The sequence below is a fragment of the Grammomys surdaster genome, unplaced genomic scaffold (assembly GCF_004785775.1).
Source record: "Grammomys surdaster isolate TR1022 unplaced genomic scaffold, NIH_TR_1.0 99, whole genome shotgun sequence".
NCBI classification, from domain to species: domain Eukaryota; kingdom Metazoa; phylum Chordata; class Mammalia; order Rodentia; family Muridae; genus Grammomys; species Grammomys surdaster.
In genome coordinates this window covers 12,852,568-12,859,550 of record NW_021604578.1, presented here as the reverse complement: position 1 = coordinate 12,859,550, position 6,983 = coordinate 12,852,568, and positions in this window count along the sequence as shown.

Below are 6,983 nucleotides of genomic sequence, written 5' to 3'. Positions count from 1 at the left end.
AAGGACATATGCTCAACTATGTTCATAGCAGCCTTATTTATAATAGCCAGGAGCTGGAAAGAACCCAGATGTCCTTCAACTGAGGAATGGATTCAAAAAATGTGGTATATTTACACAATGGAATATTACTCAGCTATTAAAAACAATGAATTCGAGAGGTTCCTAGGTAAATGGATGGAACTAGAAATTATCATCCTGAGTGAGGTAAGCCAATCACAAAAGAACACACATGGTATTCACTCACTGATTATTGGATATTAGCCCAGAACCTTGAAATGCCCAAGATGCAACTCACAGGCCACATGAAGCTCATAAAGAAGGAAGACCAAGTGGGGGTGATTCGGTCCTTCTTAGAAGGAGCAACAAAATGCTCAAGGGAGCAAATATGGAGACAAAGTGAGGGACAGAAACTGAAGGAGGGACCATCTGAAGACCATTCCACCTGAGTATCCATCCCATGTGCAGTCGCCAAAGGTAGATGCTGATGTGGAAGTCAGGAAGTGCATGGTGACAAAAGCCTGATATAGCTGTCTCCTTAGAGGTCTTCAAGAGTCTGATATATTCAGAGGCAGATGCTCACAACTAGCCATTGAACTAATAATGGGGTTCTCAATGGAGAAGTTAGAGTGAAGGCCATTGGAGCTGAAAGGGTTTGTGGCACCATGAGGAGAGCAACAATACCAACCAATCACAGCTCCCAGGGTCTAAACCACCAGCCTCGGAGCACTTAGGGAGGGATCCAGGGCTTCAGCTGAATATGTAAGAGTGGAGGGCCCTGCTGGGCATAGGTGGAAGAAGAGATCCTTGATCTCTTGAAGGCTGGACGTCCCAGGGGGTGGGAATTTTGAGGGTGGGGAGGTGGGAGTGGAGGGGGTGTTAGGTAGGGGTTACATCCACAGAGAAGAAGGAGGAGGGGTGAGGGGATAGGGGGTTCCTGGGTGGGTGGGAGATGGGGTGAGGGGACAACATATGAAATGTAAATAAAACATCCAATAAAAAAATTAAAAAAAATAAAGACACTTGCAGTGTATTTGGCATAATCTTAACACTTCTCTGGATGTTTTAACTTTACATAGTAAGCTTATGTATTTCAAGAATGCTGTTCTGCAGAGCGTTGATGTGGCAGATACTGCTAATAAAATTACCCATGGCCTGGAAAAAAACATAATAGTAGTACTGTCTCCCCTTGGTCCTATGAGCTGTATAGACATGAGATTTTTTTCCAGATGTACAATAGTAGGCATGAGCTTCCTCCTACAGTGGAGGCCTTAAGTACTGTTAGAAAGCAGCTGTTTAGTACCATTTATACTACTGTGGCACTGATGAGCATCTCATATCAAGGTGATCATTAATAAGGGTCCCAGAGCTCATTCTTGGATAAAATTATTTATGAATTTTCTCTACTATTAGAAAATCAGGTACGTTTCTAGGGCCATAGTAGCTTCCTTTCTCTATTTCCTGTGGTGAAAAAAGTGTTTGTTATCTCAGAACAGGATCTTATTCTCAAGTTCGGGTGGGCAAGCAAGAAAAACGGCAATAGCCTGTAGTGTTTAATTAATTAATTTGTTGACTACTTGATTGCTTGACCAACTACTCAGAGGGTGGTATTTCAGATGTGGCAGTGGGCTTTTGGGGGAGGAGGTTGTGTTGCTGTTATTGTTTATTTTATAACTTCTGGATGGAGCATTAATCTCAATGTAGGGTAACTTCAATTAAACTATATGGGAACTTATAAAATACTAGGTTTCCTTCAGACTTTTTCAACTAACTTTAGTGTTTTAATTATCCTCCCTTCCCGGACCTTCTAATCATCCTCATTTGAGTCTTACCTCATTTTTCTCCATTTCTCCTTCGTAATTTTTGTGCTCTATTGTCTCGTCTCTTAAGTTTTTCTTTTATCTATCATTGTTTATTTAAATTTGTTCAGCAGTGGATATTCTTTTTATTGATCAGAATCTACAGCTTTTCCATTCACTCTTACATAATTAACTATTTAGAGTTGGGAACATAAAATTGGGGATTATACAAATCGCTACCTTTATCTTCTCTTGACTAAACATTAATATGATTGGGACTCCTTTTCTGTATAAAAGAGAATAAATGTTTGGCAGGTGCATTCTTTTCCTTCTATTATTTTTATACCTACCTCTACCTGGATCATGGTGATGTATAATGCCTCTGGCATGGAAATGAGGGATAAAGGGAAAGCAGGGATAGTCATCCTTGAATGATGACTTTCAGTGAACAACACTGAGTCTCTCTTTTCTTAGAAGATGCTTAAGCTGAGTCCATTATGAATGTATCTGGGGGAATTTTTATTGTTCATGTTTTTCCTCAGCCTCTGGTAATTAGGAAATTCTTTAATCATTGTTAGTAAGTTCTTTCACCTCTTCTGGACAATTGCAGTAGAAATTATGTAACATCTTTGCCTGAAATTGTACTTCTCAAATACGGATCAAGTATTCAATACTTGATTTAAACAAACAACTGACGTGACTAATGGATTTTAAGGTAACTAATTATGTGTATGTTTTTTTTTGTTTTTTTTTACAGAGTGTTACCTATCGTGTACATTCAAGGTCACAATAGTCAGTTCTAATTTCCCATTTAATATCTTACATAATGTTATAGTAGCATGCTACTCTTTAAATGAAGAAAGAGACAAGACAATAAGCTTTGGAGTCAGTGGCTGCAGTAATACCCAAGGAGAAGAGGAATATGAAAGAGGTCATGGTTATATCTCAAATTTCACAGACATTTTAGTAGAATAATGGGAATGAATGCTCAATTGCATGGATTTTTGTGAGAATAGATTGTAAGGAAATGAACATGGATGGCTGTCTTCCTGTGGAGGCTGAAGGAGTACTAATTTCACATACTATTGAGCACAATAGACCTTGCCAGCAGGTTCTGGAGATGATCCTGGCTTAACTGGTGCCACTTGACCTCTTGTTTTTCTATTCAGCTACATAACCTGTTATCACCAGGATTTGCAAATGTACATTCTGGCCTTAGAAATATGCAGACTGCTATTGTTGTCAAATGGAGTATGTGCTTCACTTCTTCCTACTCCCATACCCCTCCATTAAATACAACCTAAAAGAGCTCAACCATACTAGGGGCCAAGCATTCTATCCTGAGCTTTCTATGTAATCAGTTTCTGAAAGTTTTGTTTCATTATATAAGCATTACAAATCAGTGTGGAGAGAGGTTGGAAGCAAGAGTAAAGAGAACTTATCCTTGATAACAAGTGTGGAGGTGACCTACTAAAAACTCTTTTGTCCAAATAGACAATACAGTGAGGGAGAAGAACTAGCAAACTGGTGTAACTCAGCTATACAGAGAATGAATATAGGCTTGGTCTGTGTCCTCAGCAGCATGATCAGAACATGTCAATACCCAGTTCATGTAATCTTTTGAAATTTTTTTCACATAAACTCACAAGCACTGAGTGTAAGTAAAGCTCATGCATAATTGGTGATTCTCCAGTGTCTTTAAGTAATCTGTCTTATAAAGCATGTTGTTTCACCCTATCCATTCTTAACATAATTATAAAATAATAATCTTAAGGACATTAAGGTTATTATGTTGATGTTACCCCTCTGTCTTCAGGGATATTCTGAATCATATCAGAGAGAAAAATTTGATAGAACTTAAAGGTCAGCTATTCTCATTGTATTTTATTTTATGTGATATTTCTTTCTTTCTCTACTACTCATCCTACCTGTAAGCTCATTAAAAATCAAGTATGTCTTAAAGCCTCTTTATCTTTCACCAAAACTCATATAAGAGGTAACTTCCTTGAAAATAGTGACTATTGTAAATGTAGGAATAGATTAGTATTCATTTCCACATGACAGAAACAATGTAGATGAGAAGTTAGTTTGCAAGCTCTGATTTGAATATTCCATCAGAAGTACAAAAGTCAACATGCTGCTTCTCAGATTACAAGACTTAAAATATTGCTTTGCCTTGGAAGTAGTTGCCGAGTACACACTCCCTTAGCTCATTAACTTTCATTTTGTGCTTTGTATCATGCATAGCTACGTCTATCAAAACCATTCCCTGTGGTTTAAAGGTGGGGAAACAGTTGAACGCATTTCTTGGCCTTTTCTATTCACACTGATGTTTCAAAGGAATCCATTAACTTGTGGTAGAAGAAAATTCCAAATCTGTTAACATCTAGATGAATTAAATTATTTATACATTGTCTTTTGCCTCTTTCATATTTGAAGAAAATAAGAAAAACTGGCCTGATCACTAATTTATAAGTAAGTTCCTGGTACCCTTAGTAACATTACATAAAGCTCTTTTGCAAATACAGGGAAATCACTGATAATGTCATATATTAGCTTTGAAACTCAAACGTACACAGACATCTATCTGTGGATATGGATATAGGTATAGATAGATAGAGATAGAGATAGAGATAGACATAGACATAGACATAGATATAGACATAGATATAGGAGTACATATGTAATTATGAATTTCTAAGATATATGTTCTTATAAATTCTATTTATACACACATATGTTGATTTTTGGCTGGCCATTGTAATATTCTTATTTTTCTTCTTTTGTTAAATTTAACTTTATTTTATACTTACTCACTTTACACCCCTTTTTCTGCCCCCCTCCCAGTTACCCCAAACATATACATTCCTTCACTCCTTTTCTCTCCTCCCATTCTCCCTGAGTTGGTGGAGAAAGTCCCTGGGTATCCCCCCATTCTGGCACTTTAAGTCACTGCTAGACCAGGTGCCTCTGATCACACTGAGGTAAGACAACAAAGCCCAGCTAGAAGAACATATCCCACATACAGGCAACAGCTTTTGGAATAGCTCTGCCCCAGTTGTTTGGGACCTATGTAATAATCTTTTAACAAATTGTGACACATAAATTCAAATAATGACTGAACTTTTCATGTTCCTACCTAGCCGTGCTTGTATGACTGAAAGAAATCGTGTTGGAATTTTGTTTTGATATCTGCAAAGTATGACTATTTCTTTTTTCTTTCAATAATTTTTTTAGAAATTCATTTTACATCCCAATCACAATCTCCTCCCCCCTCTCCCCAGTCTCACCATTATAAATCCCTATTACTATTGCCCCATCCCCTCTCAGACAAGGGGAGGCCCCGTTGGAAATCACCTCATCATGGGACAGCTAGTTCCTGCAGGGCTGGGCACATCCTCTTCCACTGAGGCCCAACTAGGTAGTCTAGGTAGAGGGAAGGGGATCCAATGGCAGGGAACAGAGACCTAGACAGACCCTGCTCTACTTGTTAGGGGACCTATTTGAAGACAAAGTTGTACATTTGCCACAGATATGAAGCTGATCTAAATTTAGCTCCCTGTTTGATGTCCAAGGCCCTATAAGCCGCCATGGTCCAAGGTTAGTTGACCTTGTGGTGACTTTGACCCCTCTGCCTTGCTCATTTCTATCCCCAAATCTTTCTCAAGAATTCCCGGCTCCACCTGATGTTTGGCTGTTGGTCTCTCCATCTGCCTCTGTCAGATGCTGGATGAAGCCTCATAGGAGACAGTTATGTTAGGTTCCAATCTGCAAGCATAGCAGAGAATCAATAGTATCAGAGATTGCCTCTTTCACGTGGGATGGGTCTCAAATTGGAGCAGTCCTTGGATGGCTATTCCCCCAGTCTCTGCTCCATCTTTATCCCTGCACATTTATTTAGGCAAGACAAATTTGGGGTTGATGATTTTATGGGTGGATTGATGTCCCTCCGAGACTCCACACTTCTCTGGAAATCCTGCCTAACTACAGGACATGGCCATTTCAGTTTTTACATGCCCCTCATAGGAGTCTCACCTAGAGTGACCCCCATGTACTCTTCATATCTTCTCCTGCCCCAGGCCTCCAGCTACTCACCAGAGATGTCCCCCATATTTACATTCTCACTCCCAGCCCTCTCCCAGTGTTCTCTCCTCACACCTGATTGCCATCTCCACTCCCCTCCACACCCCCTCTCCTACCCAATTCCCTCTTTCCACTCATCTCCAATGATTATTTAGCTTCCCCTTTGGAGTGAAATTCTAACACTCTATCTCCTTATTACCTAGTCTCTTTGGGTCTGTGGATTGTAGCATAGTTATTCTATACTTTGTGACTACTAATGTCTACTTATAAGTGAATACATTCCATATGTGACTTTCTGCCTCTGGGGTAACTCATTCAGGATAATTCTCAAGTTCCATCCATTTACCTGAATGAGTGTTTTTGTTTTTAAAAGCTGAGTATTATTCCATTGTGTAAATGTGCCACATTTTCTTGATCCATTCTTCAGTTGAGTGACATTTAGGTTGTATCCAGTTTCAGCTATTACAAATAAAGCTGCTATGAACATAGTTGAGCAAGTGCCCCTGTAATATAATGGGGCATCTTTTGGTATATGCACAGGAGTGGAATATCTGAGACCTATTCCAAGTTTTCTAAGAAACCACCAAATTTATTTCAAAGTAGTTGTACAAGTTTGCACTCTCACCAGCAATGAAGAAGTGTCCCCCTTGCTCCACATCCTTTCCAGCACTCAAGATCCCTTGAGTTTTTGATCTTAGCCTATTTGATTGGTGTAAGGTAGACTCTCAGGATCACTTTGATTTGGATTACCCTGATGACTAAGGTTGTTGAACATTTCTTTAAGTGCTTCTTGGCCATTAGAGATTCCTCTGTTGAAAATACTCTGTTTAACTCTATACCCCATTTTAAAATATTATTTTATTTATTTACATTCCATCCATTGCCCTCCTTCTGGTCCCCCCCAAACAGTTCCTTATCCCATTACTCTTCCCCCTTGCCTCTGAGAGGATTCTCTCCCTACCAGCCATTCCCCCCTTCCTGGGACATCAAGTCTCTCAGGGATTAGGCACATCTCCTGCTGAGGCCAGACCAGGCAGTCTTCTGATCTCGATCTCAATCTCTCTCTCTCTCTCTCTCTCTCTCTCTCTCTCTCTCTCTCTCTCT